This window comes from Oryctolagus cuniculus, chromosome X, assembly GCF_051225735.1.
Source record: "Oryctolagus cuniculus isolate XC-2025 breed Fujian yellow rabbit chromosome X, ASM5122573v1, whole genome shotgun sequence".
In the NCBI taxonomy this organism is placed as follows: domain Eukaryota; kingdom Metazoa; phylum Chordata; class Mammalia; order Lagomorpha; family Leporidae; genus Oryctolagus; species Oryctolagus cuniculus.
This window is the reverse complement of record NC_142888.1, coordinates 71,007,569-71,031,130: the sequence shown is the minus strand read 5'-3', so window position 1 is coordinate 71,031,130 and position 23,562 is coordinate 71,007,569.

Below are 23,562 nucleotides of genomic sequence, written 5' to 3'. Positions count from 1 at the left end.
GACAAGAAAGAAAAAGCATCCAAAGAGGGAAATCAAGGGTGCTGACATAAAACTTGGCTGACTTCCACCATCTAGCTGAGGACTTGCTCTGCATAGAACAATTGCCCAGGTGTTGCATATGAGCGTATGAGCAGGAAAGCAGGCAGCAACGAAGTGAAAGATCTAATTCCACATATACTCTCCAAACAAAATCAAACTTAAAGGTCTAATTTAAAGTGCATTTCCTGTTTCAACGTCCTTTTGCAGTATATTACCTATGAATTTGAATTGGTTCTCTGCTTGGTTCTGCTTCTAACATGGTTCCACAGTGATTGCCCTTGTTACAATGCTTCAACATTTTTTCCCTCTCATTTCCTCTCATCTTAAGTCACTTTAATTCTAAGCAGGATTTAAGACTCCAATTTTCATGTGTCACAACAAACACTGAGAATTCTTTTCTTTCTGGCTTATGGAAAATTGTTGACTTGGACAATACTAATGTCTTCCAGCTGTAGTAACTATTCATGTGCTAAATTAAGGATGTTGATACAAATAAAGCTAGGGTATCCTTCCTGCAAAACTACTGGCCTGTTGGGGAACAAACAAATAAACAAATGACTGGCAGTTAACCTGGATTTATCTAATTTTCCACATATAGGTCTATATTTTCTTTTGTTAAGAGAAAGATAAAGGATAGACTATTGTCAAAAACATTACCCTCTAACACTTGCAATCTGGTTACACATCTTGCCATCACTTTCCCATTTTTTATAGCTAAGGATTTATTTCCTTTCCTCTTGGGTTTTGGGGCAGCTGTAGGTGAGACTATGTACCTCCTGCTTTAAAGACAATTGACCTAGCATATGTCTGAATCTCCCTCAACATCCCTCATTAGCTTCAGATTATTTTATTCTTTGCCAAAACTTTCTGCCTTAACAAAGATTGATGTTCATGGCTGAACTGTAATGCACCAGGTTCTATCTCTTCACTTTTTCCAGGGCGGGCTCTAAGCCAACTTGTAAAAGCAGCACAGTTGGAGCTCAGTTCAGCCTTCACTTCCAGGTCCACAGTGATCTCATACTCTCCACATTCTCTTGTTCTCCTATCAAGATGAACTTTTTGTGAAAAATCTAATAAGTGGATGTGCATTGAGATGTAACTAAGGGAAAAATGGTGCTGGGTTATCTCTTCTAGGATTGATTTACAATTTTTCAGAGACCTAAGTTTTAAGCCAAGAGAATGACTTGCTAATGATATGATTTCTATTTGAGGAGGGTTTGTTTACTCCCGTAGGCATTGGCAATTTGTTTAATCTGTATACACAAAAGACAGTTCCCAATTGGTGTACACTATACTCTTTTCATTTGTGTTAACCTTATTTCTGCTTTTTAATCCCAACTTGTTAGGCTTTGTTTGAACTTTCTCAATGTGTCCCTTCCAGGAAGTGCAGAAGTGCTCCTTATTTGGCTGGTTGAACATGGAGGAAAAATCCTGCAGTAAGACCGCTGAATTACTCTTTGTTCCACCATTTATTTACTGTGCGACTTTGGACAAATTACTCAGCTTCTCAATCTCTAGTTTCTTTTAAAAACTTTCTCTCTCTCTCTTTCTCTCTCTCTCTCTCATCTCTCTCTTTTTTCCCTCTCACTGTGTCACTCTGCCTTTCAAATAAAACAAAAACTTTTTTAAGGATTGGGGTTGTGGCTCAGCGTGTGAAGCTGCTGCTTGCAACACCGTTTTCCTATATCAGAGCACCAGTTCGAATCCCAGCTGCTCTGTTTCTAATCCAGCTCCTTGCTAATGTGCCTAGGAAAGCAGCAGAGGATGACTCAAGTGTTTGGGTCCTTGCACCCACATGGGAGACTCAGATGGAGTTCTAGGCTCCTGGCTTTAGCATGACCCAGACCCAGCCATTGAGGCTAATTGGAGAGTGAACCAGCAGTTGGAAAATCTCTCTATCTCTCCACACCCCTCACCCTATCATTCTGTATTTCACAAAGAAAAAAATCAATTTTTTACTTGTTTATTTACTCTTATTTGTTTGAGAGACAAAGAGAGCAAGAAAGACAGAGAAAGGAACACACACACACACACACAAACACACAGAGAGGGAGAGACAGAGAGAAGAAGAGCTGGCTTCCATTGGTTCACGCCCCAAATGGCCTCAAAAACTCTCTCTTTCTCTCTGTCCACTTCAAATAAAATGAATGAAAATGAAAATGAAAAAATAAAATGTTAAAATATAAAACAATAAAATATCAAAAATACTTTAAAAAATGCTTGACACATAGCTTGCATTATGTTAGTGGTAACAACTAATTTTATTATGTGCCAAGCTTCCATTTTCACTTGTTTATGTAAGCATTAGGGGAAAGTAAAAACAAAAGACTATAAGGTTGTAGTTTAGAAGCCCCTCACTCCCATTTCCTGCTGTTTTCTCCACTACCCAACCTCATGCATATTCCTATTTATTTTATCCCTTTGCTCTTTGGAAATTTCAAGCCCTTGTTTTCATGTTTTTTTTTTTTTTTCCTGAATTCCAAAAACTTTTTGCCACCAAATTTCTTCCTCTTTATGTACTTCTTTGCTCATTTTGCTTGCTACTGTTGTTATTATTTACTATGTCCAGTATTGAAGAATATAATTGGTGATCTCTCTGCCTTGTCAGTTTTCAGTGGTAACATTAAGTCAGTCTCTTACTAGGGGACTTCACAAAGTTGACAGAAGCAGGCTCATCCAAGATGGCTGAAGAGAGAAGCCCTTCACTTGCTCTACAACAGACAAGAGCCAGAACAACAAAGGAAGGAGTGTGTTTCCAGATTGACAGAGGGAAAACTTCAATAAAGAAATGACAGGAACTCTAAACAGAAAGGCAGCACAGGGAGAGGAACAAAACACAGTGCAGCTTCTATCCCAGCTTCTCAGCTTGGGTTTGGGGGGTGGGGGTTGGGTTTGTCCATCTTGCCAGGAAAAGGTAAGTGGAAAGCTCCGTGACCACCACCCACCATCAACACAAACTGGCAACCCTAACTACAGGAGAGTCCTATAGGCCTAAACCCAATTTAGAAAACGGACTGGAGTCTGGGTGACTATTTTGCTATAAAAAAGAAACTCACATTGCCTGCTCCTGCCCCCAAAGCCCTAGACCTGAGCTGCTGAGGTACAGCTTCTACTAAACTACATTCTGTCCTAGGGGACAGCAAGCAGCCCTGTCACTACTATAAACACCCAGAACCAGAACCAGAGTGCTTCACAGGGCAGAGAGCAGGCCCCTCTGCATTCTGCAGCATTGGGTTTCTGGGCACAAGCTTCTGAGTCATGTTTGCTCCATCTGCATGGTTGAGGGAAGGTTGCCTCTGTTTCTTGTGGCCCAGTGTCAGTAGTAGCCAATACATAAATCCAGAGGAACAGACTTGAGAATGTCCCCTTCTGCATCTCTTAGCACAGGGTGCTTGGGTGGTCAAAGTGCAAGCCCTAGTGTCATCGTGCATGTCCTGTGATAACTAGGCTCAGTCTCTCCTGTGTTCTGCAGCTCTGAGGCTATGGCTATTGGTGCTATAATCTCTGGTGTAACTCATACTCACTGTGAGACTTGGCGGGCCCTGACTGCATTTCTCTGCTTCAAGCTGGTAACTACCAGTGTATAATACGCAGCAAAACTGCTACTCAATCTGTGAAACCTGGGTAAAGATCCAACTGAATGTTGTTTCTATAAATCCCGGGGACAACTGCACTCCCATGTGGGACATGGAGAAAGGGAATATCTGTATTTCCATACTCTAGGCCTGCACCTGCTAGTACACAGTCCCCAGTAAAATGTGTGATCACCATGTGGGGCCTGGGTAATTTACCCTCCAAGTTCTGCAGCTCTAGAACTATGGCTGTCAGAGCTATATCCCACAGAGTCACCTGAGTTCACTCTGAGGGATGTGGGGTAAAGGACCCCATTGCATCCTTCAGCTCTGAGTCTGTGACTATTCTATAAGTCACAGTGGCACCCATGCTTGCCCGTTGAGTCTGGGGAATGCTCAATTGTCATTCCACTGATCTAGCCTTGTATAGGTTAGTGCACAATCTCCAGCTAGTTTGTGATCAACCTGTGGGATGTGAATAAAGTATCCTTGAAATCCTGCAGCTCTGAGACTTGGACTGTTGGAGTTACACTATACAGAATCACCTGAGTTGTCTGTTAGGGACATAGGCAGGACTCTACTTGCAAAACAATGCTCCAGGCCTATGCCTGTCAGTGAAACGTTAAACATGGGTATGGTTTCCACTGTATCCTGAAGCCCAATGACTAGGACTTTAAGCTCTATAAATCCTAGGAATCCCTGCACTTGCCCTATGGGACCTGGAAAAGTCTTTATACACTTTCCACTGTAGCAAGTACATGGTTGTTAGTACACTCTCCAGCATAACCTATACTTTTCCTGTGGAACCTGGACAAGGTACCCTTTCTGCCCTGCAGCTCCAATACTGTAACTTTTAGTATGGTATTCCTTAGCGTCACCAGAACCCAACCTACAGAACGTAAGGAAGACCCTACCTGCATTCCACAACTCTAGGCCCAAACCTTCAGTACAAAATCGCCAGAATAACCTGTATCCACTCTATGGGACTGGGGAAATATTTTTATTCCCAGTGCTTGTACTAAGAATTTTGGTGTTGTATGGACAAACATCACTCATGCCCACCCAGCAGGATCTGGTGAAGGTCCCATGCACATGACACATGTCCAGGGCCACAACTGTTCTTGCTATAAGCCCCAACATTACTCAGGTTTGCCTGGTGGGGCAAGGTGACAGATCCCTGTATGTCTCACAGCACCAGGATTGCAGCTGCTGCAAATTCTAGTGTTATTGACACCAAACTCGCTGAGGACTGAAGACACATACTTTTGGAAGCTCACATTCACTTCAAAGCCATACTATTACCTTCATGCACTGTCACAATCTACACAGTCATGGAAGTCATAGACCCTGCTGAAACTGATCACAGCTGAAGAAATTACTCAGAAGTTACACTTCTGAGATCACCTAGAACCAAGGACAAAGCAATTATGCAAGTGATACCTCACATTCTGTCAAAAGAAAATAAAAATCTTTCACACTTCAAGATACTCAATAAAGAAAAAGAAACCGTTGGGCTAGATGCACAGATGTCAAGGTAGGAATACAGGAAATGTAAAGAAGCAAGGAAGCATGGCACCTCCAAAAGAACACAAGATTTTTCTATCAGTAGACCCTGATTTGAAGGAAATCTATGAAATGCTTGAAACAGAATTCCAAATAATGATCCTAAGGAAACTCAGTCAACTGCAAGGGTATACAAGTAAACAATTCAACTAAATTAGGAAAACAATGCATGACATCAAGGAGAAATTCAGCAGAGATGAAAAACATTAAAAAGAATGAATCATAATATAGGAGGTGAAAGCTTTAATGAAATGAAAAATAAAATTGAGAGCTTCAAAACCAGGATAGACCAAGTGGGAAACAAGAATTTCTGATATTGAGGACAAGACTTTTGGGAAAAATCCTAGTCAGATAAAAATATATAGAAAAAAATTTAAAAGAATGAAGAAAGTCTGTGATACACATGGGATACCATTAAGTGAGCAAGTATTTGCATTATAAGGATACTGGAAGGAGAAGAGAAGAAAAAAATACTGAGAATCTATTTATTGAAATAATAGTTGAAAATTTCCCAAGTTTTGAAAGAGGTATGGACATTGAGATATAGGAAGCTTAAAAGATCCCAACCAGACCTAAAAAAAGACCTCTTTCAAAGCATATAGTAAATGAGGAAGGATATGGGAGAGGGAATGGGAGGTGGAATGGGAGCCGGATGGGGAGTATGGGGGGAAGAACCACTATATTCCTAAAGTTGTATCTATGTAGAAATGCATTTATTAAATAAAAATTAAAAAGGGAAAAAGATATGTTCATCTTAAAAAGAATTAAAATTAAAAAATAGTAAAAAAAAAGCATATTGTAGTCAAATTATCACAAACTAAGGACGAATAGCAAATACTACAGACAGTGAAAGAAAAATGTCCAGTTACATATAAAGGAAAATCCATTAGACTAACAGGAGACTTCTCAGCAGAAATCTTATTGGCTAGAAGAGAGGGGGATGATATATTCAATATCTTGAAAGAGAATACTATCAATTAAGAATATTATATCCAGTGAAGCTATCTTTTAGATGTGAAGGAGAAATAAAGTCTTTCTCAGACAAGCCAAAACAGAGAATTCAACACCAGTAGATAGGCCTTACAAAAAATTCCAAAGGTAGTCCCATATTAGAAATACCCATCATAAAAACACACAATAGTACCAAATTCACAAACAGCAGGCACACAAAAGAGAAAGAAGAGAATCCAACATTAGTTGGACAGAAAAGTAACCAATAAAGCATAAAGATAAATAATAAAAGAAGCAGAAATAAACAACATATAGAAAGCAATAAGCAAGCAACAAGAATAACAGGAATTAGTTCTTCACTATCAATATTCACCTTGACCACACTAAATTAAATTTCTCTGTCAAAAGACATTGGCCAAATGGATGAAAATACAAGACTCAACTATATACTGCTTACAAGAAACTCAAATTACAGGTAAAGATACTCATCATCTGAAAGTGAATGGTTGGAAAAAATTTACCATGCAAATGGAAACAAAAAATGATAAAACAGACTTTAAAAACTTGGAAAAGGTACAAAGAAGAACATTATGTATTGGTAAGAAAATAAATTCAAAAAGAAGATACAGCCATCATCAATATTTATGCAACAAGCACAAGACTACCCAGAAATAAATCAAACATTATTAGACATAAAGGGACAGAGAAAATAGAATTCAACCATGATAGGCAAGTTGAACACCTACTATCATCAATGGAGAGATCATCCAGGTAGAAAATCAGCAAAGATCCATCAAAATTGTACCATACTATAGAACAGATAGACCTAACAGACATTACAGAGCATTGCATCCAATAGCTACACATATTTTTCTCATCGGCACATGGAACATTTTCTAGGACAGAAAATATCTTAGGCCATAAATTGTCTCAGTAAAAAAAATGAAATCATACTACATATTTTCTTAGACCACAAAGGAATAAAGCTAGAAATCAACAACAAAAACAATAGAAAACTGAAAGATACATGGACATAGAACACCATGCTCCTGAATCATCAAAGGTTTATTGAAGAAATTGAAGAGGAAATCAATAAAATTCTTGAAGCAAATAAAATAGTAAATGCAATGTAACAAAATCTGTGTGATACAGGGAAAGAAGTATTGAGAGAAGTTTATAGCAATAAGTGTTTACATTAAAAATGAAGATCTTGGGGCCAGCACTGTGGCACAGTAGGTTAATCCTCCACATGCAATGCCAGCATCTCATATCGGCGCTGGTTTTTTCCTGGCTGCTCCTTTTCCAATCCAGGTCTCTGCTATGGCCTGGGAAAGCAGTAGAAGATGACCCAAGTGCTTGGGCCCCTGCACCCACATGGCAGACTGGGAAGAAGCACTGGGCTCCTGGCTTCAAATTGGCACAGCTCTGGCCATTGTGGCCATTTGGGGAGTGAACCAGCGGATGGAAGACCTTTCTCTCTGTCTCTCCCTCTCACTGTCAGTAACTCTACCTCTCCCAATAAATAAATAAATAAAATCTTAAAAAATAAATAAATAATAAATAAATAAATAAATAAAATCTTAAAAAATGAAGATTTCAAAAAGACAAACTAAGTATACATTTAGACTCAGAAAAGTAAGAGCCAACCAAGTGCCAAATTAGCAGGAGACAGAAATAATAAAGATCAGAGCAGAAATATATGAAGTTGAAATTTAAAAAATTATAAGAGATAAAGGAAATGAAATTTTGATGTTTTGAATCAATATAAAAAATGTTTAACCATACTAAGAAAATCAAATAAAAAGCTCAAATAAGTAAAATTAGAGATATAAAAAAAGACATTACAACTGAAACCACAGAAATATAAAGGATCATAAGAAACTACTATGAAAAACTATATGCTAACAAATTGGAAAATGCTAAAGAAATGGCCAAGTTACTAGACATATATAATATACCAGAATTAATTCAAAAGATATATAAAATCTCATCAGACCAATAACAAGCAACAAGAGTGAATCAGCAATTAAAAGTCTGCCATCAAATACAATAAGACAATTCCAAGACCGGATGGTTTTACAACTGAATTCTATAAAGCATTTAAAGAGGAACTAACTCCAATATTTACAAACTATTCCAAAATATTAAAAAGTGCAGAACTCTACAAAACTTTGTACTCTTGGCCGGCGCCGCAGTTCACTAGGCTAATCATCCGCCTGTGGTGCCGGCATCCCGGGTTCTAGTCCTGGTTGGGGTGCTGGATTGCGTCCCGGTTGCTCCTCTTCCAGTCCAGCTCTCTGCTGTGGCCTGGGAGTGCAGTGGAGGATGGCCCAGGTCCTTGGGCCCTGCACCCACATGGGTGACCAGGAGGAAGCACCTGGCTCCTGGCTTCGGATCAGTGCAGTGCCAGCCGTAGCGGCCATTTGGGGGGTGAACCAACGGAAGGAAGACCATTCTCTCTGTCTCTCTCTCTCACTGTCTAACTCTGCCTTAAAAAAAAACTAAAAAACTTTGTACTCTGATATGAATACTTAACAAAGACACAACACAAGAAAGCTAAAGACCAGTGTCCTTGATAAACATAGATGCAAAAATTTTGAACAAAACATTAAGCAAACTGAATCCACACAACATGAAAAAGATCAAGCATCAGTGGAATTTATCTCAAGATTGCAAGGATGGCTCAATATACTCAAAGCAATTAATTTAATAAAATATTTAAACAGAGTAAAGAACAAAAATCATAGGGTCATATCAATAGATGCAGAAAAAGCATTTGATAAGTGTCAACATCTATTTTATGATAAAAATCAGAATAAGTTAGGTATCGAAGGACCATACCTGAAATTATAAATGCTATAATGTGACAAACTGATAGCCAATATTATACTGACTAGGAAAAGCTGAAAACATTTCTCCTCAGATCTGAAACAAGAAAAGAGGGTATACTTTTACCATTTTATTCAGTACAGCACTGGAAGTATTGGGAAGAGCAATTAGGAAACAGAATGAAATAAAGGACATTAAAATTGGAAAGGAGGGACTCTAATATTCTATGTTTATAGATGACATGATTTTGAGCATGGACCTAAACCTAAATACTTCACCCAAAACTGTTATAAATGGTAAACCAAATCAATGAAGCCACAGGATACACAATCAACATACAAGAAACAGTAGCAGTTTTATACACCTGCAATGATCTTGCGTAAAGAGAAATTAAGAAAGAAGTTCAATTCCCAACATCTATAGAAATACAGGAATAAATTGAACCAAATAAGTTAAAAATCTTTAAAAGGAAATTATAAAACACCAATGAAATAAATCATTAAGGACAACAAAACATTGAAGATATTCCTGCTTATGGATTGGATGAATTAATATAATCAAAATGTCCATATTGCCTAGGGCAATCTACAGATTGATTAAAACCCCTATCATAATACTAATGATATTCTTTACAGAATTGCCAAAAAATCCTGAAATTCATAGGGAATCACAAATGAACCAGAATAACAAAAGCAATCCTAGGGGGAAAAATCAACTATAGTAATAAAGATGCACGGTTCTGGCATGAAAATTGGCACAGATCAATGGAACAGAATACAGAACTCAAAGGTTAATTCATGTACTGATTTTTGGCAAATGATTCAAAAATATTGGAGAAAAGGATAATCTTTTCAATAAATTATTCTAGAAAATCTGGATATACATATGTAAACAAATGAAATTATATACAAATCTCTCACCATATATAAAAATCAACTCAAAATGGATCAAAAACCTAAATGTCCAGAAACGATGAAATTGCTAGAACAAAGCATAAGGGAAACACTTCAAGACTTTGGTGTAGGAAATGCTTTTTTGGTAAGATCCCAAAATGCAGGCAACAAAAGCAAAACTAGACAAATGGGACTATATCAAACTCAGAACCTTTTTCACAACATAGGTAGCAATTAAAAGATTGAATGGACATACAGGAATGGGAGAAAATATTTGCAAGCTACTTATTCAACAAGAGACTAACACCAAGGATATATCAGGAACTCAAAACACCAACAACAAAATCAACCAATTTAGTAAAGAAATGGAAAAAGGGCATGAATAGACGTTTCTTAAGAGAAGATAAGCAAATAACCAATAAATGTATGAAAATATACTCAATGTCACTAGCCATCAGGGAAATGCAAATCATAACAACAATATCACCTCACCTTCATTAGAATGGCTAGTATCAATTATGAACCTAAACTGATCACTTTGTTTATTTATTTATTTTGAAAGGCAGAGTGGACAGTGAGAGAGAGAGAGACAGAGAGAAAGGTCTTCCTTTTGCCGTTGGTTCACCCTCCAATGGCTGCCGCGTCCGGTGCGCTGTGGCCGGCGCACCGCGCTGATCCGATGGCAGGAGCCAGGTACTTCTCCTGGTCTCCCATGGGGTGCAGGGCCCAAGTACTTGGGCCATCCTCCACTGCACTCCCTGGCCACAGCAGAGAGCTGGCCTGGAAGAGGGGCAACTAGGACAGAATCTGGCGCCCCGACTGGGACTAGAACCCGGTGTGCTGGCACCACAAGGTGGAGGATTAGCCTAGTGAGCCGCGGCGCCAGCCAACTGATCACTTTAACAAGTAAGATGGCATTGGTCCATGCCACCTTGATGGGATTGAATTGGAATCCCCTGGCACATTTCTAGCTCTACCATTAGGGGTAAGTCTGAGTGAGCATGTGCCAAACTGTACATCTCTTCCCTCTCTTATTCCCACTCTTATATTTAACAGGGGTCACTTTTCAGTTAAATTTAAACACCTAAGAATAATTGTGTGTTAAGTAAAGAGTTCAGCCAATGGTATTAAGTAGAACAAAAAAATACTGAAAGGAATAAAATAGTAAGTTATTACGTGTCAAAGGGATTACATAAATAAGACCAGTGTCTGCAAATAATAATGGATAGAATTAAAAAGGAGAGAATGATCCTACATGGGAAGCAGGATACACAGTAGACTCATAGAATGGCAAATGCCCTAAACAGCACTCTGGCCTCAGAATCAGCCCTTAAGGCATTCGGATCTGGCTAAAAAGCCCATGAGAGTATTTCAGGCATGGAAAGCCAAGAAGACATTGTGGCAAAAAAAAAAAAAAAAAAAAAGCTAAATGAAAGATCTCTGTGAGTGAGATCCCAGCGGAAAGAATGGGCCATCAAAGAAGGCAGTACCTTTCTCTGAAGGGAGGAGAGAGCTTCCACTTTGAATATGACCTTGTCTAAACAAGGTCGGAGTTGGTGAACTCAAGAGGCTTCCATAAGCCTTGGCATCTCATGACAAGAGCCTCGGGTGATTGCTGACATCATAAATAAGAGTGTCAATTGTTAAATCAACAACGGGAGTTAAAGTGCACCTGCTTCCCATGTAGGACCTCTGTCCTTGATATGTTGTACTATGCGAATTACTGGTAAAAGTACTACCCAAACAGTACTTTACTTTGTGTGTCTTTGTGGGTGCAGTCTGTTGAACTATTTACTTAGTATATACTAAGTTGATTTTTTGTATATAAAGATAATGGAAAATGAATCGTGATGAAGAATGGGATGGGAGAGGGAATGGGAGATGGGATCATTGCAGGTGGGGAGGGAGGTTATGGGGGGGAACTGCTATAATTCAAAAGTTGTACTTTTGAAATTTATATTTATTAAATAAAAGTTTAAAAAATGGTTAGTATCAAAAAGAGAGAAAGTAACAAGTTCTGTTGAGGATGTGCAGTAAAGGGAACTCTTATAAACTGTCAGTAGGAATGAAAATTAGTACAGCCAATAGGGAAAACAGTATGGATATTTCCTTAAAGATTAGAAGTAGAATGGCCAAATGATCTAGCAATTCAACTACTGGGAATATATCCAAAAGACATGAAATTATTGTGTCAAAGTGATTCCCATTCCACCATGTTTATTGCAGCACTGTTTGCAGTAGCCAAGATAAAGAATCCAGCAAGATATTCATCATCAGCTAAGTAGATAAAGAAAACATAGTGTTTATACACAATGGAATACCATTCAGCTATTAAAAAGAATAAAATAAAATCCTGCCATTTATAGAAAATGGATGGAACTGGAAGATATCATATTAAGTGAAAGAAACCAGACATAGAAAGACAAAATCCTACATATTCTCCCTCATATGTGGAAGTTAAAAGTTATCTGGACACAGAATGGTGATTACTAGAGGCTGAAAGAAGTGGATGAATAGGAGTTTGGACAATGGGTACTAAATCAGTGTTAGATCAAAAGAATGAGTTCCTAGGGTTACACAGCACAGTGGGGGGACTGCAATTCACAATAACCTAGTATATATTATTTGAACAAATAGGAGATGCTCTAGGCCTCCATTCATAAAGCAATATCAAAGAATTCAGAATGGTCATAACTTTATTTTGATCAGTTAACATCATACAATGTATTCAAATATCACACTGTACCCATAATATTAATAATTATTATTAATAAAAAGTTTTTAAAATCCACAAAAAATGTAACTAAAAGTAAGTTTATTTTGGTGCACTTTTGAAATCATACATAGTTTATTTATAATATGCATTTCCATGAACTTATTGATGATCTCTCATATAGTATTTGTGGTTAAAACATGAGAGTAGTTGCCTCTCTACTTCTGTTATTTATTAATTTTTCCAGACAATTTATTCAGACTTACACATTGCATCATTATTTTATTGAAAAATCACACCAATCTTTCAGTTAAATTTGGAATGGATTTATTTTAGAAAAGGAGAAATGTAGATGGTAATTGGAGTCCTTTATTCCAGTAGAGTGGTCTTCAGGCTGCTAGTAAGAACTCACTAATCTATCAAAGCCCCTTTCCTTGTAAAAGATTTTAAGAAATCTTATTGTTGTCATAGATCTCAGATGCTCTCATGAAGAGAAACTATTTTTCATTTCATTGAATATGTGAACTCACTGGGGTCGAGAGAAGTAGGTGCTCAGAGGAAAACTGGAGTATTGCTAACCATAAAACTTCTTCAATAATTGTGTGTGTGAGTGTGTGTGTGTGTATACTTTTGCTACACACTGGGATTTACATAGTATGTCTTTCAGAGTTAACCTGCTTAGAAGTATAGTTGTGCATCTACTGGTTGGAGATTCATTGGTAACACAGGTGTGGGGAACTGCTAGCCAAACTCTTTAACTGTGAAGGAATATTTAATCTATGAGGTGACAGGGCTAACTTCTCACCCCATTTCTGCATCAATTGACAGAATGTCCACTTAAACAAGGTATAATTACTTCGTTGGCAAAAAAAAAAAAAAACCCATCACCAAGAGCTGGAAACCAGCAGCTGGAAAATCTGTACATGGAAAAACAAATGACCATGGGCAGCAGAAATTAGTTACCTTGGCAGATAGCAGACATGTCCCATACACATTCAAGACATACTTAATGTGAACCTCCAGCTACTCCTAAGCAAAGCCATATGTTCGTTATGAAAGACAAGGAAAGTTAAACAACATTTTGAATGTTGCTTGTAATCAAGAATGGCTATCAAACATTTCCTGAATACGAACATTTAAATGAAAATATATGTGATATATAGAGAGATTAATAGGGGAAAGTGAAGAAACTCAGACCCTTTGCATTTTTTGCATTTTTAAACATATTTATCACTTGCATTTGTCTTCAAGGCATCAAAAGGAGGTTGTGAAAAAGTAGCTTAGAATAGTTCCTTGCAAAATTATATTCTATGAAAACATATTTGTATATCTCTGAAGTTTATAATCCTCTATTTACATGACATGTGAAGCAGTTAAATGACAGTTTAGATTACATTATTCAAACTTGTAATTTAGTTTAGACATAGAAACTTGTTAGATAAAAAACTATGTGGAAAAATATTAGATCTATAAAATTACTAGGTCTTCAAAATCCTACTTTCCATTATAAAAACATCTCAATAAAAAAAACAAGGAAAAACACAGGTGTGAAATTAGAGATTCTGGTTTCATACCTCCACTGAGCCTCCTTTTTTAATTTTTAATGATTATTTGTTGATTTATTTCATTGAAAAGCAATGAGAGGAGAGAGAGGGAGGGAAGGAGGGAAGGAGGAGGAGGAGGGAGAGAGAGAGAGAGAGAGAGAGAGAGAGAGATCTCATCCTCGGGTTCACTATTCCATATGCCTGCAACAGTTGGAGCTGGACTGAGGCTGGAGGCAGGAGCTGGAAGTTCAATCTGGGACTCTCACATGGATGACAGGGATCCAATTACTTGGGCTATTACTTGCTGCCTCCCAGTGTCTGCATTGATGGGAAGTCTATTGGACTTTGATGGAAGTCAAATTGGGAGCCAGAGTCAGGTATGAGACTCCTATTTTGAATGTGGGCACCTTATTAGCATCATAACTACTCTGCCAAATGACTGCCCTAAGCCTTCTATTGTTAAAACTCAAATGTTTTTCCAGTAAGATGGAGTAAATGAAATTTTTCCTATACCTTCTGCAATGAAAAACTCTGGGCCTTAAATATAAGCTAAACATAAGAGGACCCTAAATGATGGAGGTGAGTCTAGGGACTTTAAGCATTTGAGGAATGACATGGTGGTGAGTTTGTTGTGTCTTCGTTTGGCTTCATATATGCCAAACTCGCACAGACAGGCAACATGGGAGCACTAAGAGACACAAACAAAATAAAACACCAACAAAAGCCTGCTGTTTCTAGTCAAAGGACCAGCAAAGGGACATTTCAACAAGACAGAAAGCTTTGAGGCAATAATCCCTCTACTCTTGAAAAACACTGCAGGAAGAAAACTGGTTCCTTCAATGTTATCTAAGCTCAAGTGAATAGGCTACATGTTTGTGAACCTGTGATGAGGTTCTGCAACACCTCCACTGTGAGAGAAGGCAAGTGGAGAGCCAAGAGTTTCATCTCCACTGGACAATGAGATGTTTCTCCCTCTACAGTGTTGGTGTAGATCACTTGGTGGGGCCAGATTCCAATCCACCTGGCAACAGAAAATATCCTTTTGCCAGGGTAGACTCAGGACTTTCACCACTGTTCAGAAGTAGTAATACTGCTTTTACTGTGGCATAGGGCATAGGTAAAGACTATATGCAGAGCCAGAACACTTGTCGTTCCCTAGCAAGTAAGAGGAGCTGCCTGTTACCACTCACAACATGTGTCAATGGAGACCAAGAGGGGAAACTGAATTTCTACCTCTATCTGGTGGTAATGAGGTACCCTACTTTCTTTTCCAGAATGAGGTAAGAAGAAGCCAGCTAAAATAGAAAATTTGAATAAGGTCAAAGTATCATAACAAAATATAAAAATGTATAGTACTCATGCTGTACCAAGAATCAGTGATATTTGAAAGTGAATGAAAAAATAAGTCAATATATGCTGAAATTGAAATGACTAGAGATGTCAAAACTATTTGACAAATATTTTAAGGCAATTATAATAAAAATTCTTCAATGAGCAATTGCAAAATCTTAAAACAAATGACAAAGTCGAAAGACATGAAGAAGAATCAATTACACCTTGTTTGTGGGAATGTAAATTAGTAGATCCGTTATGGAAAACAATAGGGAGGTTCCTTAAAAAAGTTAAAAATAGAAGTACCAGATGATCTGGTAATCCCACTTCTGGGCATATAGCCAAAGGAAACAAAGTCAGTTTGTCAAAGAGTACCATGTTTATTGAAGCAGTATTCATAATAGCCAAGAAATTGAATCAATTTAAGTGTCCATCAACTGATGAATGGGTAAAAGAAACATGGAACACATAAATAATGAAATACTATTCAATGATAAAATGGATGAAGTCCTGTCATTTGCAGCAACATGGATGGAACTGTTGGACATTATGCTAAGTGAAATAAGCCATACAAAGAAAGAGAAATACTGTACAATATAATTCATTTGTGGGTTCTAAAAAGGTGAACTTGTAGAAGTTAAGTATAGAATGGTAATTATTAGAAATTGGGAAAGGTAGGGTGGAGGAAGGGATCAGGAAAGACTGGCTAAGAATATTAAGTTACAATTATCTAAGAGAAAAAAGTTCTGATGTTCTGCACAGTAGAGATACAAAGATACAAAGAAATAGATATACAAAGAAATAGAGATACAAAGAAATAGAGATACAAAGAAATAATAAGTGTCCGAGGAGTAGAAATATGCTTACCCTAATTTTAACATTATAATGTCTACATTTATCAAAACACCATGTGATACCCCACAAGTAAGTCCAACTTTAATGTGTCATTAAAGACAATAAATACAATTTTTAAAACTGAAAGATATAGTAAATTTTCAAAAAGATTTTATTTATTTATTTGAGAGGTAGAGTTACAGACAATTGAGAGGGAGAGACAGAGAGAGAGAGAATCTTCGACCTGCTGGTTCACTTCCCAAATGGCCACAATGGCCAGAGCTGTACCAATCTGAAGCCAGGAGCCAGGAGCTTCTTCTGGGTCTCTTACGTGGGTTCAGGAGCCTAAGGACTTGGGCTATCTTCTACCACTTTCCCAGGCCATAGCAGAGAGCTGGATCAGAGCAGGAGCAGCCGGAACTAGACCTGGGTCCCATATGGGATGCTGGCATCGTAGGCAGAAGATTAACCTACTGTGCCACAGTGCTGACCCAAAAGATATAGTAAATTAAATAAAGGTCTCAGTGAATGGGCTGGAGAGCAGTGTAGAGGGGTCATTGAACTAGAGGACTGAACAATAGAAATTACTGAAGCTGAATGATAGTGAGAAAATAGACTGAAGAAGAAGAAATTAATAGAGCTTGCAGGGATCTGTAGAATTATAGCACTATATTCAACATTGATGTCACTGATGACACAGAGGGAGAAGAGAGCTGAGGAGATAGTAGGACTGAAAGAGTATTCAAAAATAATTATTGAAAATTCCCAAATTTGGAGAAAGACTTAAACCCACATTTTCAGGAAGCTGAGCAAATCCCAAATATGAGAACTCAAAGAAATTCATCCCAAGACACAACATACTTAAATTTGTAAAAACTAAATACAAAGAAAAATTCTTGAAAGTATCCAGAGAAAGAACAACACCTTACCAAATAAGGTGAAAACAGTTCAAATAAGAATGGATTTCTCTTCAGAAACTATTCATGTCAGAAGGAAGTGGCACAATATTTTTCAAGTGCTGAAGAAAAAAGAAGCTATCAACCCGGAATCCTATAACCAGCTAAAATAGTCTTCAAAAATCAAGGGGGAAATCAAGACAATTTTAGATGAAGGAAAGCCAAGATAATTTGTCACCAATAGGCCTACTCTTATAATAGCCATAAGAAGTTCCCTATACAAAAGGACATGAAAATTAAGAAACCTTATAATATCAGGATGTAAAAAAATCAGGTAAACAAAAATCTGAGTAATACAACAAGCGTTCCCTCTCCTCCTGAGTTTTGCAAATTATTTTTGATGATTAAACATAGCAATCTGACTGATCCTGCACCCCAGACCACTGAAGATCATCTGGGCTGATATGGTTATAGCACTGTCTCATATGTTATTAAATTAATACATAACAAATATTTGAGGCAATTATAATGGGAAGGTAAGGGGACATAAAGGGAGGTATATTTTTTATAGATCATTTGAACTGGTGAAATGATGACAACAGTAGACTGTGTTGTTATGAACATGTGATATCTAGAGTGACAACTAAAATAACTAAAAGAGTGACACTCAACAATAAATAGAGATGGATTTCTTAGAAATTCAAATAACCCACAGGAAATCATGAAAAAGAAACAAGGTAGGTTAAGCCAGTGTTTATGACACTGGCATCCCATATGGGAATGCCAGCTCAAGTCCCCGCTGCTCTGATTCTAGTTCCCTGATAATGGCTTTTGGAAGGCAGCAGCAGATGGTCCAAATACTTTGGCTCCTGCCACCTCCATTGGAGACCAGGATGGGGTTCTAAGTTCCTGACTTTGGTCTGTCCCAACCTGGCTATTGTGGCAGTGAACCAGCAGATGGAAGAGAAAGATTCTCTCTCTCTCTCTCTCTCTCTCTCTCTCTCCCCTCTCTCTTTCCATCTCAGTCTGCCTTTCATGTAAATAAATAAAATTTTTGCAAAAGAAAAACTAAGAAATTAAAAAGAAAGAATAGAAAACACAAACTAATTAGACTTAAGCCATAGTATATCAATATTTCATTCAATGTAAATCTTACTAAATGCACCAATCTAAAGACAGACATTGGAAAAGTAGATAAATGAAACATGACTGAACTATATGTTGTCTGCAAGAAGGTAATTTCAAATATAATACTCATATAGATGGATTTAAATTAACCAGATGCAAAAATATATTTCATACAGACATTAATCAAGGGGAAGCTGTAATGGTTGTATTAATATCAGAAAAAGTAAACTTTCAAGCACAAAAAGCACAAGAAATTATCAGTGAAAGGAGAGACATTATGTAATCATAGAATATCTTCAAGAAGAAATCATAATAGTAAATGAGTATGTACCAAACAACAGAGCTGTAAAGTATGTGATGTAAAATGTCATAGAACTGAAAGAACAATTAGATAAATCTACAATTCTTTGAGAATAACTGCCTCTCAATAGTTGATAGAAAAACTAGGCAGAAAATCAAAAAAGACATGGAATAAGTCTAATAACACCACCAATCAATTGTACATTATCAATATTTACAGAAATAGTCCATCTAACAACATTAGGGTACATATTATTTTCAAGTGCTCACAAAACAAATAGCAAGGCAGACCATATCCTGGACCATAAAATAATTCTAAAGGCATTTTAAAATGGCAATCATATAGAGTATATTCTCTGTCTACAATGGACATAAATGAAAAATCAATTAGGAAAGATAATATGAAAAATTCTAATTCAATTTGAAACTAAACAACACACTTCTAAATCATGCTCTAAAGAGAAAGTCTGAGGGACAACAGAAAAAAAAACACAATGAACTAAGCAGAATGAAAATACAAAGTATCAAATGTGTGGAACACATTCAAAAGACTAAGCATCTCAAATCAATAATCTAGTTCCAGGGAGTGTCCTGTGGTGCAGTGATGTTAAGCCGCCACCAGCAACCCATATTGGAGTGCCAATTCGAATCCTGGCTGATCCACTTCCAATCCAGATCCCTGCTAATGTGCCTGGAAAATCAGCAGAGGATGGCCCAGGTACTTGGGCCCTTGCTACGAACATGGGAGATCCAAATGGAGTTCCAGGTTCCTTCCTTTGGCCTGGCCCAGCCCAGGCCATTGTAGCTATTTGGGGGAGTGAACCAGTGGATGGACAATCTCTCTCTCCCTCCCTCCCTCTCTCTCTTTCTGTTTCTCTTTCTTTCTGTAAATCTGCCTTTCAATAAATAAAAATCTTTTTGAAAATCTAGTTCCTACTTCAATAAAAAAGAAAAAGAAGAGTAAAATAAAGCCAAAGCAAACAATATAAGAAACAATAAAGACAAGAACAGGAATCAATGAAATTGAAAATACAAAATCAAATAAAGCAAAGACCTGTTTCTTTGAAGAAACCAATAAAATTAGGAAAACTCTAGTAAGAATAACCAGGAAAAAATGACTGAAGATACAAATAACCAGCATCACATATAAAACAGGAGATAGCTCTACAGACTCTCCATATAAAAAATAGTGTAAAAGTATTATGAAACATTCTAATAGATAAGTGGACCAATTTCTTAAAAAATACTAACTACTACAACTCACTTGAAGGGAAATAGATGATTCGAAATACCTGTGACTTACAGAAATTGAAATATTTTTTTTGACAGGCAGAGTGGACAGTGAGAGAGAGAGAGACAGAGAGAAAGGTCTTCCTTCGCCTTTGGTTCACCCTCCAATGGCCGCTGCAGCCGGCGCACCGCGCTGATCGAAGGCAGGAGTCAGGTGCTTATCCTGGTCTCCCATGCGGGTGCAGGGACAAGTACTTGGGCCATCCTCCACTGCACTCCCTGGCCACAGCAGAGAGCTGGCCTGGAGGAGGGGCAACCAGGACAGAATCCGGCACCCTGACCGGGGCTAGAACCCGGTGTGCCGGCGCCGCAAGGCGGAGGATTAGTCTATTGAGCCACAGCGCCGGCCCAGAAATTGAAATTTTAATTAAAGCTCCTAAAAGTGAAATTTCCAAGTACAGATGTTATAACTGAAGAATTCTACCAAATATTAAACCAGAATTGACACCAATTCTACACAATCCCAATTCATTTTAAGAAGCTAGTATTATTATGATATTAAAACTGAAAAAAAAAGCACAAAACAAACAAAAGTAAATGTAAATATTCATCATATGATGATTCAAGTACTTGGACCCCTGCCACCCATGTGAGAGAGACCAACATGGAGTTTCTGGCTCCTGGCTTTGGCCTGGTCTGGCCCTGATTGTTGTGGGCATTTGGAGAGTGAATCAGTGCATAGATTTTCTCTCTGTCTCTCTGTCTCTGTCTCTGTCCCTCTCTCCTTTTCACTGCCCCTCTATCACTCTGCCTTTTCTGCCTTTTAAACAAATTAGAACTAAATAAAAACTTTTAAAAAACCATCTTGAATATAGACACAAAAATGTTTAACAAAGTATTAGCAAAAGGAATTCAACAGCATAAAAAAGGATTACATACCATTACCAAGTAATTATGAGGGTTTTTTTAATAAATGGAAGAGTTGGCTAATTATTTGAAAAGCAATCAATATAATCCCCCTATTTGAAAATATTTTAAATTGATAAATAAAAGTTACACATATTTATGAGGTATCATGTTATGTTTCAATACATCAAATCAGGGAAAACATATCTATATCTTCAAACATTTAGCATTTCTTATAGTGAAAGCATTAAAAACCTTATTGTGTAGCTTTTTAATAAAAAAATACATGTTAGAATACTAATCAGTCATAAAAAGAATGAAATCCTGTCTTTTGTAAGAAAATGAATGGAATTGGAGACCATTATGTTTAGTGAAATATGCCAGTCCCCAAAATAGAAATATAATATTTCCTCTGATATGTGATAGAATGTATAAGAATGAAATTGACATCTCATGATTTGTTGTTTATAGTGATTGTCTAAATTCTTGTGGAAAAGTGGTCTTTCTACTTCTTACTTATTGAACATTATGTTTAATGGTGCATTAAACCTGTGATTATGAAGTATGTATACGATGTGTGTGTGTGTGTGTGTTTGTGTGTGTGTATCACATTTCATTTATCCATTCATCAGTGGGTGGACACTTAGGTTGTTTCTATTTCTTGGCTATTGTGAATAGTATGTAATAAACACGGGAGCACAGATGTCCTTTTGACAGAATGATTTCATTTCCTCAGGATTTATTCATGACAGAGAAGTTGTGGGATCATATGGTGGTTCTATTTCAGTGTTTTTCTTTTAGTAACTTCCATATTGTTTATCATAATGGCTCTAACTAATTTACATTCCAACCAGCATTGTGTAAATGGTTCCCTTTTATTTACATCCTCACTATCACTTGTTAATTTTTGCCTTCTTGATAACAGTCATTCTGTGGTGTGAGGTGATGTCTCCTTATTGTTTTGACTTGCATTTTCTCCATGATTAGTAATGTTGAACATTTTACGTATAACTTTTGGCCATTTGTATGTCTTCCTCTGAGAAATGTTTGTTTAGATCTGTAATCTGTTTTTAATTGTATTTTTTTTTTTGGTGTTGAGTTGTTTGAATTCCTTATGTAATGTTTTTTACTGCCTTATCAAGTATATAGTGTGTATACATTTTCTCCCATTCTTTAGGTTGTTCCTTCACTCTGTCGATTATTTCCTTTACTGAGGCAGAAGATTTTAGTTTTATATAATCCAATTTATCTGTTTTTGCTTTTGTTTACTGTATGTTTGAGATCTGATTAAAAACTCCTTGCCCATTCCAACGTCCTGAAGTATTTTTCCTCTGATTTCTTCTAGTGATTTCATAATTTCTAGACTTACACTTAGCTCTTTTATGCATTTTGAGTTGATTTTTGTACATCATGATTGATATGGGTTCCATTCTTCTGCATGTGCATATCCAGTTTTCTTCTCCCTATGTTTTGAAATGGCTTGTCCTTTCTCCTGTGCATGTTCTTAGTCCAGTTGTCAAAGATCACTTGCCTATATATGCATGGATTTACTTCTAATCTCAATTGTCTGTTCCCTTGGACTGTGTGTCTATTTTGTGGCAATACAATGCTGTTTTAAGTACTATAACTTTGTAGTATGTTTTAAGAAACCAGAAAGGAAAAATCATACAGACATATCTATTGATCTAGAAAAAAATAGTGGATAAAATTCAATACCTAGTCATAATAATCACTTTCAATCTTAGAAAATTTAATTAAGAACCTCTATAAAAATTAAATTTATATTCATTAAATAAAAGTTAAAAAAATTACAGTTGACATTATACTTAATGGTTAAAGGCAATACATTTCACTCTAAGATCAGGAATAAGGAAAGGATTCTTATCTTTCCATTTCATTCAAAATAATGCTGTAAGCTCTAGCCAATGTAATAAAATAATAAAAAAAATAAAAGATACACATCCCAGAAAGGTAGAAATAAAATTGTCCACATTAAAAGATATGTTTCTCTATGTAGAAAATCCTGTGGAACACACACACACACACACACCTCCTAGAACTATTAAGTTCTGCAATGTTACAGAATACAAGATCAATATACAAAAATGGATTCTGTTTCTATATATTAGCAACGAGAATGTGGGAAAAATTAATTATACAATGAAAAATAGTTAAAATGATATACGTAGGTGTAACTATCAAAACATGTGATGGATTTGTATGCTGAAACAAAAATTCTGATGAAAGAAATCAAAGAAAATCTAAAGAAATGAAGATCTATTGTGTTTATAGATTGGAAGACTCAATGTAGTGAAAATATTAATTCTTGCCAAATTATCTACAGTTTGTGAACTCAATGCCTGCCATAGTCCCAGTAAGATTTTTATAGACATTGATAAGATTATTCTAAAATGGAAAGAGAAAGGAAATATAAAGCTAAAATCATTTTGAAAAGAAAGGATGAAGAGAGAGTAATCAGTCTACCTGATTTTAAGGCTTATTATCAATCTATAGTGATCAAGGCTATATAGTATTGGCAGAGAAAGAGACCCATAGATCAATGGAATAGAATAGACATCCCAGAAATAGACATCATAAATATACTCTGCTAATATAAATTTATTGAGATATAATTCAGATACAATTCATTTTTTAATATATAAAATTTAGCATTTTTAGTATATTCACAAATTGTGCAACTGTCACTACTATCTAAATTCAGAATATTTTAGTCCTTCCCAAATGAAACCCCATACCACTAACCAGTCATTCCCCATTCTTCTTAAACTGCCACCTATAGGCAATAATTTATCTACCTTGTCTCATTGGGTT